We start from the raw sequence: 12233 nt of genomic DNA, 5'->3' as shown, positions 1-12233 counted from the left end.
TACCTTTCATCAAATCTGTCGAGTTGCATCAGAAGGAACAAAAACGGCATCAGAAAAAGCTGCAGGATTACTGTGCGGTTTATCAAAGATTGTTTTCAGCTGTGTGATGGTGGTGCAGTGCGAAGCATGGTTGCCTTCCAAGCAGTTGACCTGGGTTCGATTCCCAGCCATCACATTTGTCAATTTATACTTGAGGATGAAATGAACCTCTGGTTGCAAGCAGTTCTTCCAGCAGCAGCTCATGGATTTTGTTGAGCAACCTGTTTTCAAAGGGTCATGTTTGAATGCTTGCAATGCAAAGTCGACGTGTCATCAATGTTTCATAATGTACTGGCGACAGTGCTACCTGAATTCATAGTATGAACTGTCAATCACCATAGACGTCAATGTTGCAGCTGGGCTCAGGCCCTGCAAGTCAAGCAGCAGTGTTTCAAATTCTTTGACAACATCAGTGAGTCATTTCCAGTTAAATTCTGTGGAATTGCTCCCTGAGAGGGCAGAGGCAGACAAAATGGAAAGAATGTTGAAAAATACCCAGTTGACACTTGACATACATTGTGTGAATCTGGAATTCATTTACTTGTGAGCAAAATATTGCAATTTTTAGCTGGTTCCTTCGATGCCTTCTTTTATCTGTCTATCTTGCATTACATGTGATGTTACCTTTCATCAAATCTGCCGAGTTGCATCAGAAGGAACTAAAACGGCTTCAGAAAAAGCTGCAGGATTACTCTGCGGTTCATCAAAGGTTGTTTTCAGTTGTGTGATGGTGGTGCAGTGGTAAGCATGGTTGCCTTCCAAGCAGTTGACCTGGGTTCGATTCCCAGCCATCGCATTTGTCAATTTATACTTGAGAATGAAATAAACCTCTTATGACTCTGTTTGCAAGCAGTTCTTCCAGCCGCAGCTCATGGATTTTGTTGAGCAACCTGTTTTCAAAGGGTCATGTTTGAATGCTTGCAATGCAAAGTCAATGTGTCATAATGCACTGGCGTCAGTGCCACCTGAATTCATAGTATGAGCTGTCAATCACCATAGACGTCAATGTTGCAGCTGGGCTCAGGCCCTGCAAGTCAAGCAGCAGTGTTTCAAATTCCTCAACAACATCAGTGAGTCATTTCCAGTTAAATTCTGGGGATTTGCTCCCTGAGAGGGCAGAGGCAGACAAAATAGAAAGAATGTTGAAGAATACCCAGTTGACACTTGACATACATTGTGTGAATCTGGAATTCATTTAATTGTGAGCAAAATATTGCAATTTTTAGCTGGTTCCTTCGATGCCTTCTTTTATCTGTCTATCTTGCATTACATGTGATGTTACCTTTCATCAAATCTGTCGAGTTGCATCAGAAGGAACAAAAACGGCTTCAGAAAAAGCTGCAGGATTACTGTGCGGTTTATCAAAGGTTGTTTTCAGTTGTGTGTTGGTGGTGCAGTGGTAAGCATGGTTGCCTTCCAAGCAGTTAATCTGGGTTCGATTCCCAGCCATCGCATTTGTCAGTTTATACTTGAGGATGAAATGAACCTCTGGTTGCAAGCAGTTCTTCCAGCAGCATCAGCTCATGGATTTTGTTGAGCAACCTGTTTTCAAAGGGTCATGTTTGAATGCTTGCAATGCAAAGTCGACGTGTCATCAATGTTTCATAATGTCCTGGCGACAGTGCGATCTGAATTCATAGTATGAACTGTCAATCACCATAGACGTCAATGTTGCAGCTGGGCTCAGGCCCTGCAAGTCAAGCAGCAGTGTTTCAAATTCTTTGACAACATCAGTGAGTCATTTCCAGTTAAATTCTGGGGAATTGCTCCCTGAGAGGGCAGAGGCAGACAAAATGGAAAGAATGTTGAAGAATACCCAGTTGACACTTGACATACATTGTGTGAATCTGGAATTCATTTAATTGTGAGCAAAATATTGCAATTTTTAGCTGGTTCCTTCGATGCCTTCTTTTATCTGTCTATCTTGCATTACATGTGATGTTACCTTTCATCAAATCTGCCGAGTTGCATCAGAAGGAACAAAAACGGCTTCAGAAAAAGCTGCAGGATTACTGTGCGGTTTATCAAAGGCTGTTTTCAGTTGTGTGTTGGTGGTGCAGTGGTAAGCATGGTTGCCTTCCAAGCAGTTGACCTGGGTTCGATTCCCAGCCATCGCATTTGTCAGTTTATACTTGAGGATGAAATGAACCTCTGGTTGCAAGCAGTTCTTCCAGCAGCATCAGCTCATGGATTTTGTTGAGCAACCTGTTTTCAAAGGGTCATGTTTGAATGCTTGCAATGCAAAGTCGACGTGTCATCAATGTTTCATAATGTACTGGCGACAGTGCGATCTGAATTCATAGTATGAACTGTCAATCACCATAGACGTCAATGTTGCAGCTGGGCTCAGGCCCTGCAAGTCAAGCAGCAGTGTTTCAAATTCTTTGACAACATCAGTGAGTCATTTCCAGTTAAATTCTGTGGAATTGCTCCCTGAGAGGGCAGAGGCAGACAAAATGGAAAGAATGTTGAAAAATACCCAGTTGACACTTGACATACATTGTGTGAATCTGGAATTCATTTACTTGTGAGCAAAATATTGCAATTTTTAGCTGGTTCCTTCGATGCCTTCTTTTATCTGTCTATCTTGCATTACATGTGATGTTACCTTTCATCAAATCTGCCGAGTTGCATCAGAAGGAACTAAAACGGCTTCAGAAAAAGCTGCAGGATTACTCTGCGGTTCATCAAAGGTTGTTTTCAGTTGTGTGATGGTGGTGCAGTGGTAAGCATGGTTGCCTTCCAAGCAGTTGACCTGGGTTCGATTCCCAGCCATCGCATTTGTCAATTTATACTTGAGAATGAAATAAACCTCTTATGACTCTGTTTGCAAGCAGTTCTTCCAGCCGCAGCTCATGGATTTTGTTGAGCAACCTGTTTTCAAAGGGTCATGTTTGAATGCTTGCAATGCAAAGTCAATGTGTCATAATGCACTGGCGTCAGTGCCACCTGAATTCATAGTATGAGCTGTCAATCACCATAGACGTCAATGTTGCAGCTGGGCTCAGGCCCTGCAAGTCAAGCAGCAGTGTTTCAAATTCCTCAACAACATCAGTGAGTCATTTCCAGTTAAATTCTGGGGATTTGCTCCCTGAGAGGGCAGAGGCAGACAAAATAGAAAGAATGTTGAAGAATACCCAGTTGACACTTGACATACATTGTGTGAATCTGGAATTCATTTAATTGTGAGCAAAATATTGCAATTTTTAGCTGGTTCCTTCGATGCCTTCTTTTATCTGTCTATCTTGCATTACATGTGATGTTACCTTTCATCAAATCTGTCGAGTTGCATCAGAAGGAACAAAAACGGCTTCAGAAAAAGCTGCAGGATTACTGTGCGGTTTATCAAAGGTTGTTTTCAGTTGTGTGTTGGTGGTGCAGTGGTAAGCATGGTTGCCTTCCAAGCAGTTAATCTGGGTTCGATTCCCAGCCATCGCATTTGTCAGTTTATACTTGAGGATGAAATGAACCTCTGGTTGCAAGCAGTTCTTCCAGCAGCATCAGCTCATGGATTTTGTTGAGCAACCTGTTTTCAAAGGGTCATGTTTGAATGCTTGCAATGCAAAGTCGACGTGTCATCAATGTTTCATAATGTCCTGGCGACAGTGCGATCTGAATTCATAGTATGAACTGTCAATCACCATAGACGTCAATGTTGCAGCTGGGCTCAGGCCCTGCAAGTCAAGCAGCAGTGTTTCAAATTCTTTGACAACATCAGTGAGTCATTTCCAGTTAAATTCTGGGGAATTGCTCCCTGAGAGGGCAGAGGCAGACAAAATGGAAAGAATGTTGAAGAATACCCAGTTGACACTTGACATACATTGTGTGAATCTGGAATTCATTTAATTGTGAGCAAAATATTGCAATTTTTAGCTGGTTCCTTCGATGCCTTCTTTTATCTGTCTATCTTGCATTACATGTGATGTTACCTTTCATCAAATCTGCCGAGTTGCATCAGAAGGAACAAAAACGGCTTCAGAAAAAGCTGCAGGATTACTCTGCGGTTCATCAAAGGTGGCTTTCAGTTGTGTGATGGTGGTGCAGTGGTAAGCATGGTTGCCTTCCAAGCAGTTGACCTGGGTTCGATTCCCAGCCATCGCATTTGTCAATTTCTACTTGAGAATGAAATAAACCTCTTATGACTCTGGTTGCAAGCAGTTCTTCCAGCCGCAGCTCATGGATTTTGTTGAGCAACCTGTTTTCAAAGGGTCATGTTTGAATGCTTGCAATGCAAATTCAATGTGTCATAATGCACTGGCGTCAGTGCCACCTGAATTCATAGTATGAGCTATCAATCACCATAGACGTCAATGTTGCAGCTGGGCTCAGGCCCTGCAAGTCAAGCAGCAGTATTTCAAATTTCTCAACAACATCAGTGAGTCATTTCCAGTCAAATTCTGGGGATTTGCTCCCTGAGAGGGCAGAGGCAGACAAAATGGAAAGAATGTTGTAGAATACCCAGTTGACACTTGACAAACATTGTGTGAATCTGGAATTCATTTAATTGTGAGAAAAATATTGCAATTTTTAACTGGTTCCTTCGATGCCTTCTTTTATCTGTCTATCTTGCATTACATGTGATGTTACCTTTCATCAAATCTGTCGAGTTGCATCAGAAGGAACAAAAACGGCATCAGAAAAAGCTGCAGGATTACTGTGCGGTTTATCAAAGATTGTTTTCAGCTGTGTGATGGTGGTGCAGTGGTAAGCATGGTTGCCTTCCAAGCAGTTGACCTGGGTTCGATTCCCAGCCATCACATTTGTCAATTTATACTTGAGGATGAAATGAACCTCTGGTTGCAAGCAGTTCTTCCAGCAGCAGCTCATGGATTTTGTTGAGCAACCTGTTTTCAAAGGGTCATGTTTGAATGCTTGCAATGCAAAGTCGACGTGTCATCAATGTGTCATAATGTATTGGCGACAGTGCTACCTGAATTCATAGTCTGAACTGTCAATCACCATAGATGTCAATGTTGCAGCTGGGCTCAGGCCCTGCAAGTCAAGCAGCAGTGTTTCAAATTCTTTGACAACATCAGTGAGTCATTTCCAGTCAAATTCTGGGGAATTGCTCCCTGAGAGGGCAGAGGCAGACAAAATGGAAAGAATGTTGAAGAATACCAAGTTGACACTTGACATACATTGTGTGAATCTGGAATTCATTTAATTGTGAGCAAAATATTGCAATTTTTAGCTGGTTCCTTCGATGCCTTCTTTTATCTGTCTATCTTGCATTACATGTGATGTTACCTTTCATCAAATCTGTCGAGTTGCATCAGAAGGAACAAAAACGGCTTCAGAAAAAGCTGCAGGATTACTGTGCGGTTTATCAAAGGTTGTTTTCAGCTGTGTGATGGTGGTGCAGTGGTAAGCATGGTTGCCTTCCAAGCAGTTGACCTGGGTTCGATTCCCAGCCATCACATCTGTCAATTTATACTTGAGGATGAAATGAACCTCTGGTTGCAAGCAGTTCTTCCAGCAGCAGCTCATGGATTTTGTTGAGCAACCTGTTTTCAAAGGGTCATGTTTGAATGCTTGCAATGCAAAGTCGACGTGTCATCAATGTGTCATAATGTACTGGCGACAGTGCTGCCTGAATTCATAGTATGAACTGTCAATCACCATAGACGTCAATGTTGCAGCTGGGCTCAGGCCCTGCAAGTCAAGCAGCAGTGTTTCAAATTCTTTGACAACATCAGTGAGTCATTTCCAGTTAAATTCTGGGGAATTGCTCCCTGAGAGGGCAGAGGCAGACAAAATTGAAAGAATGTTGAAGAATACCCAGTTGACACTTGACATACATTGTGTGAATCTGGAATTCATTTAATTGTGAGCAAAATATTGCAATTTTTAGCTGGTTCCTTCGATGCCTTCTTTTATCTGTCTATCTTGCATTACATGTGATGTTACCTTTCATCAAATCTGTCGAGTTGCATCAGAAGGAACAAAAACGGCTTCAGAAAAAGCTGCAGGATTACTGTGCGGTTTATCAAAGGTTGTTTTCAGCTGTGTGATGGTGGTGCAGTGGTAAGCATGGTTGCCTTCCAAGCAGTTGACCTGCGTTCGATTCCCAGCCATCGCATTTGTCAATTTCTACTTGAGAATGAACTGAACCTCTGGTTGCAAGCAGTTCTTACAGCCGCAGCTCATGGATTTTGTTGAGCAACCTGTTTTCAAAGGGTCATGTTTGAATGCTTGCAATGCAAAGTCAATGTGTCATAATGTACTGGCGACAGTGCTACCTGAACTCAAAGTATGAGCTGTCAATCACCATCGACATCAATGTTGCAGCTGGGCTCAGGCCCTGCAAGTCAAGCAGCAGTATTTCAAATTCCTCAACAACATCAGTGAGTCATTTCCAGTTAACTTTTGGGGATTTGCTCCCTGAGAGGGCAGAGGCAGACAAAATGGAAAGATTGTTGAAGAATACCCAGTTGACACTTGACATACATTGTGTGAATCAGGAATTCATTTAATTGTGAGCAAAGTATTGCAATTTTTAGCTGGTTCCTTCGATGCCTTCTTTTATCTGTCTATCTTGCATTACATGTGATGTTACCTTTCATCAAATCTGTCGAGTTGCATCAGAAGGAACAAAAACGGCTTCAGAAAAAGCTGCAGGTTTACTGTGCGGTTTATCAAAGGTTGTTTTGAGCTGTGTGATGGTGGTGCAGTGGTAAGCATGGTTGCCTTCCAAGCAGTTGAGCTGGGTTTGATTCCCAGCCATCACATTTGTCAATTTCTACTAGAGAATGAAATGAACCTCTGTTGACAATGGTTGCAAGCAGTTCTTCCAGCAGCAGCTCATGGATTTTGTTGAGCAACCTGTTTTCAAAGGGTCATGTTTGAATGCTTGCAATGCAAAGTCGACGTGTCATCAATGTGTCATAATGTACTGGCGACAGTGCAACCTGAATTCATAGTATGAACTGTCAATCACCATAGACGTCAATGTTGCAGCTGGGCTCAGGCCCTGCAAGTCACGCAGCAGTATTTCAAATTCCTCAACAACATCAGTGAGTCATTTCCAGTTAAATTATGGGGATTTGCTCCCTGAGAGGGCAGAGGCAGACAAAATGGGAAGAATGTTGAAGAATACCCAGTTGACACTTGACATACATTGTGTGAATCTGGAATTCATTTAATTGTGAGCAAAATATTGCAATTTTTAGCTGGTTCCTTCGATGCCTTCTTTTATCTGTCTATCTTGCATTACATGTGATATTACCTTTCATCAAATCTGTCGAGTTGCATCAGAAGGAACAAAAACGGCTTCAGAAAAAGCTGCAGGATTACTGTGCGGTTTATCAAAGGCTGTTTTCAGCTGTGTGATGGTGGTGCAGTGGTAAGCATGGTTGCCTTCCAAGCAGTTGACCTGGGTTCGATTCCCAGCCATCACATTTGTCAATTTATACTTGAGGATGAAATGAACCTCTGGTTGCAAGCAGTTCTTCCAGCAGCAGCTCATGGATTTTGTTGAGCAACCTGTTTTCAAAGGGTCATGTTTGAATGCTTGCAATGCAAAGTCGACGTGTCATCAATGTGTCATAATGTACTGGCGACAGTGCTACCTGAATTCATAGTATGAACTGTCAATCACCATAGACGTCAATGTTGCAGCTGGGCTCAGGCCCTGCAAGTCAAGCAGCAGTGTTTCAAATTCTTTGACAACATCAGTGAGTCATTTCCAGTTAAATTCTGGGGAATTGCTCCCTGAGAGGGCAGAGGCAGACAAAATTGAAAGAATGTTGAAGAATACCCAGTTGACACTTGACATACATTGTGTGAATCTGGAATTCATTTAATTGTGAGCAAAATATTGCAATTTTTAGCTGGTTCCTTCGATGCCTTCTTTTATCTGTCTATCTTGCATTACATGTGATGTTACCTTTCATCAAATCTGTCGAGTTGCATCAGAAGGAACAAAAACGGCTTCAGAAAAAGCTGCAGGATTACTGTGCGGTTTATCAAAGTTTGTTTTCAGCTGTGTGATGGTGGTGCAGTGGTAAGCATGGTTGCTTTCCAAGCAGTTGACCTGCGTTCGATTCCCAGCCATCGCATTTGTCAATTTCTACTTGAGAATGAACTGAACCTCTGGTTGCAAGCAGTTCTTACAGCCGCAGCTCATGGATTTTGTTGAGCAACCTGTTTTCAAAGGGTCATGTTTGAATGCTTGCAATGCAAAGTCAATGTGTCATAATGTACTGGCGACAGTGCTACCTGAACTCAAAGTATGAGCTGTCAATCACCATCGACATCAATGTTGCAGCTGGGCTCAGGCCCTGCAAGTCAAGCAGCAGTATTTCAAATTCCTCAACAACATCAGTGAGTCATTTCCAGTTAACTTTTGGGGATTTGCTCCCTGAGAGGGCAGAGGCAGACAAAATGGAAAGATTGTTGAAGAATACCCAGTTGACACTTGACATACATTGTGTGAATCAGGAATTCATTTAATTGTGAGCAAAGTATTGCAATTTTTAGCTGGTTCCTTCGATGCCTTCTTTTATCTGTCTGTCTTGCATTACATGTGATGTTACCTTTCATCAAATCTGTCGAGTTGCATCAGAAGGAACAAAAACGGCTTCAGAAAAAGCTGCAGGTTTACTGTGCGGTTTATCAAAGGTTGTTTTGAGCTGTGTATTGGTGGTGCAGTGGTAAGCATGGTTGCCTTCCAAGCAGTTGAGCTGGGTTTGATTCCCAGCCATCACATTTGTCAATTTCTACTTGAGAATGAAATGAACCTCTGTTGACAATGGTTGCAAGCAGTTCTTCCAGCAGCAGCTCATGGATTTTGTTGAGCAACCTGTTTTCAAAGGGTCATGTTTGAATGCTTGCAATGCAAAGTCGACGTGTCATCAATGTGTCATAATGTACTGGCGACAGTGCAACCTGTATTCATAGTATGAACTGTCAATCACCATAGACGTCAATGTTGCAGCTGGGCTCAGGCCCTGCAAGTCACGCAGCAGTATTTCAAATTCCTCAACAACATCAGTGAGTCATTTCCAGTTAAATTATGGGGATTTGCTCCCTGAGAGGGCAGAGGCAGACAAAATGGGAAGAATGTTGAAGAATACCCAGTTGACACTTGACATACATTGTGTGAATCTGGAATTCATTTAATTGTGAGCAAAATATTGCAATTTTTAGCTGGTTCCTTCGATGCCTTCTTTTATCTGTCTATCTTGCATTACATGTGATATTACCTTTCATCAAATCTGTCGAGTTGCATCAGAAGGAACAAAAACGGCTTCAGAAAAAGTTGCAGGATTACTGTGCGGTTTATCAAAGGCTGCTTTCAGCTGTGTGATGGTGGTGCAGTGGTTAGCATGGTTGCCTTCCAAGCAGTTGACCTGGGTTCGATTCCCAGCCATCACATTTGTCAATTTATACTTGAGGATGAAATGAACCTCTGGTTGCAAGCAGTTCTTCCAGCAGCAGCTCATGGATTTTGTTGAGCAACCTGTTTTCAAAGGGTCATGTTTGAATGCTTGCAATGCAAAGTCGACGTGTCATCAATGTGTCATAATGTACTGGCGACAGTGCTACCTGAATTCATAGTATGAACTGTCAATCACCATAGACGTCAATGTTGCAGCTGGGCTCAGGCCCTGCAAGTCAAGCAGCAGTGTTTCAAATTCTTTGACAACATCAGTGAGTCATTTCCAGTTAAATTCTGGGGAATTGCTCCCTGAGAGGGCAGAGGCAGACAAAATTGAAAGAATGTTGAAGAATACCCAGTTGACACTTGACATACATTGTGTGAATCTGGAATTCATTTAATTGTGAGCAAAATATTGCAATTTTTAGCTGGTTCCTTCGATGCCTTCTTTTATCTGTCTATCTTGCATTACATGTGATGTTACCTTTCATCAAATCTGTCGAGTTGCATCAGAAGGAACAAAAACGGCTTCAGAAAAAGCTGCAGGATTACTGTGCGGTTTATCAAAGTTTGTTTTCAGCTGTGTGATGGTGGTGCAGTGGTAAGCATGGTTGCTTTCCAAGCAGTTGACCTGCGTTCGATTCCCAGCCATCGCATTTGTCAATTTCTACTTGAGATTGAAATGAACCTCTGATGACTCTGGTTGCAAGCAGTTCTTACAGCCGCAGCTCATGGATTTTGTTGAGCAACCTGTTTTCAAAGGGTCATGTTTGAATGCTTGCAATGCAAAATCAATGTGTCATAATGTACTGGCGACAGTGCTACCTGAACTCACAGTATGAGCTGTCAATCACCATAGACGTCAATGTTGCAGCTGGGCTCAGGCCCTGCAAGTCAAGCAGCAGTATTTCAAATTCCTCAACAACATCAGTGAGTCATTTCCAGTTAAATTCTGGGGATTTGCTCCCTGAGAGGGCAGAGGCAGACAAAATGGAAAGAATGTTGAAGAATACCCAGTTGACACTTGACATACATTGTGTGAACCTGGAATTCATTTAATTGTGAGCAAAATATTGCAATTTTTAGCTGGTTCCTTCGATGCCTTCTTTTATCTGTCTGTCTTGCATTACATGTGATGTTACCTTTCATCAAATCTGTCGAGTTGCATCAGAAGGAACAAAAACGGCTTCAGAAAAAGCTGCAGGATTACTGTGCGGTTTATCAAAAGCTGTTTTCAGCTGTGTGATGGTGGAGCAGTGGTAAGCATGGTTGCCTTCCAAGCAGTTGACTTGGGTGCGATTCCCAGCCATCACATTTGTCAATTTATACTTGAGGATGAAATGAACCTCTCGTTGCAAGCAGTTCTTCCAGCAGCAATTCATGGATTTTGTTGAGCAACCTGTTTTCAAAGGGTCATGTTTGAATGCTTGCAATGCAAAGTCGACGTGTCATCAATGTGTCATAATGTACTGGCGACAGTGCAACCTGAATTCATAGTATGAACTGTCAATCACCACAGACATCAATGTTGCAGCTGGGCTCAGGCCCTGCAAGTCAAGCAGCAGTATTTCAAATTCCTCAACAACATCAGTGAGTCATTTCCAGTTAAATTATGGGGATTTGCTCCCTGAGAGGGCAGAGGCAGACAAAATGGGAAGAATGTTGAAGAATACCCAGTTGACACTTGACATACATTGTGTGAATCTGGAATTCATTTAATTGTGAGCAAAATATTGCAATTTTTAGCTGGTTCCTTCGATGCCTTCTTTTATCTGTCTATCTTGCATTACATGTGATATTACCTTTCATCAAATCTGTCGAGTTGCATCAGAAGGAACAAAAACGGCTTCAGAAAAAGCTGCAGGATTACTCTGCGGTTTATCAAAGGTTGTTTGCAGCTGTGTGATGGTGGTGCAGTGGTAAGCATGGTGGCCTTCCAAGCAGTTGACCTGCGTTCGATTCCAGCCATCGCATTTGTCAATTTCTACTTGAGAATGAAATGAACTTCTGTTGACTATGGTTGCAAGCAGTTCTTCCAGCAGCAGCTCTTGGATTTTGTTGAGCAACCTGTTTTCAAAGGGTCATGTTTGAATGCTTGCAATGCAAAGTCGACGTGTCATCAATGTGTCATAATGTACTGGCGACAGTGCTACCTGAATTCATAGTATGAACTGTCAATCACCATAGACGTCAATGTTGCAGCTGGGCTCAGGTCCTGCAAGTCAAGCAGCAGTGTTTCAAATTCTTTGACAACATCAGTGAGTCATTTCCAGTTAAATTCTGGGGAATTGCTCCCTGAGAGGGCAGAGGCAGACAAAATGGAAAGAATGTTGAAGAATACCCAGTTGACACTTGACATACATTGTGTGAATCTGGAATTCATTTAATTGTGAGCAAAATATTGCAATTTTTAGCTGGTTCCTTCGATGCCTTCTTTTATCTGTCTATCTTGCATTACATGTGATGTTACCTTTCATCAAATCTGTCGAGTTGCATCAGAAGGAACAAAAACGGCTTCAGAAAAAGCTGCAGGATTACTGTGCGGTTTATCAAAGGTTGTTTTCAGCTGTGTGATGGTGGTGCAGTGGTAAGCATGGTTGCCTTCCAAGCAGTTGACCTGCGTTCGATTCCCAGCCATTGCATTTGTCAATTTCTACTTGAGAATGAACTGAACCTCTGGTTGCAAGCAGTTCTTACAGCCGCAGCTCATGGATTTTGTTGAGCAACCTGTTTTCAAAGGATCATGTTTGAATGCTTGCAATGCAAAGTCAATGTGTCATAATGTACTGGCGACAGTGCTACCTGAACTCAAAGT

The 12233-nt window shown here is 42.3% G+C and overlaps 9 non-coding genes across 9 annotated transcripts; all 9 read left to right on the top strand.

Annotated features, from left to right (window-relative positions):
* Nucleotides 1-763: 763 nt before the first annotated feature.
* Nucleotides 764-835, top strand: trnag-ucc (transfer RNA glycine (anticodon UCC)). The gene has a single exon. It is a non-coding gene; the product is annotated as a tRNA-Gly (tRNA).
* A 1249-nt stretch (nt 836-2084) lies between these two features.
* trnag-ucc (transfer RNA glycine (anticodon UCC)) lies at nt 2085-2156 on the top strand. Its single transcript has one exon. It is a non-coding gene; the product is annotated as a tRNA-Gly (tRNA).
* A 591-nt stretch (nt 2157-2747) lies between these two features.
* Nucleotides 2748-2819, top strand: trnag-ucc (transfer RNA glycine (anticodon UCC)). The gene has a single exon. It is a non-coding gene; the product is annotated as a tRNA-Gly (tRNA).
* A 1249-nt stretch (nt 2820-4068) lies between these two features.
* trnag-ucc (transfer RNA glycine (anticodon UCC)) lies at nt 4069-4140 on the top strand. Its single transcript has one exon. It is a non-coding gene; the product is annotated as a tRNA-Gly (tRNA).
* A 586-nt stretch (nt 4141-4726) lies between these two features.
* trnag-ucc (transfer RNA glycine (anticodon UCC)) lies at nt 4727-4798 on the top strand. Its single transcript has one exon. It is a non-coding gene; the product is annotated as a tRNA-Gly (tRNA).
* Nucleotides 4799-5386: 588 nt separating this feature from the next.
* On the top strand, nt 5387-5458 carry trnag-ucc (transfer RNA glycine (anticodon UCC)). Its single transcript has one exon. It is a non-coding gene; the product is annotated as a tRNA-Gly (tRNA).
* Nucleotides 5459-6695: 1237 nt separating this feature from the next.
* trnag-ucc (transfer RNA glycine (anticodon UCC)) lies at nt 6696-6767 on the top strand. Its single transcript has one exon. It is a non-coding gene; the product is annotated as a tRNA-Gly (tRNA).
* A 597-nt stretch (nt 6768-7364) lies between these two features.
* Nucleotides 7365-7436, top strand: trnag-ucc (transfer RNA glycine (anticodon UCC)). The gene has a single exon. It is a non-coding gene; the product is annotated as a tRNA-Gly (tRNA).
* A 1906-nt stretch (nt 7437-9342) lies between these two features.
* On the top strand, nt 9343-9414 carry trnag-ucc (transfer RNA glycine (anticodon UCC)). The gene has a single exon. It is a non-coding gene; the product is annotated as a tRNA-Gly (tRNA).
* The last annotated feature ends 2819 nt before the right edge of the window (nt 9415-12233 follow it).

This window comes from Pristiophorus japonicus, chromosome 19, assembly GCF_044704955.1.
Source record: "Pristiophorus japonicus isolate sPriJap1 chromosome 19, sPriJap1.hap1, whole genome shotgun sequence".
Classification (NCBI taxonomy): Eukaryota; Metazoa; Chordata; class Chondrichthyes; family Pristiophoridae; genus Pristiophorus; species Pristiophorus japonicus.
Note: the sequence above shows the minus strand (reverse complement) of the source record. Positions and strands in the feature narration are given on the sequence as shown.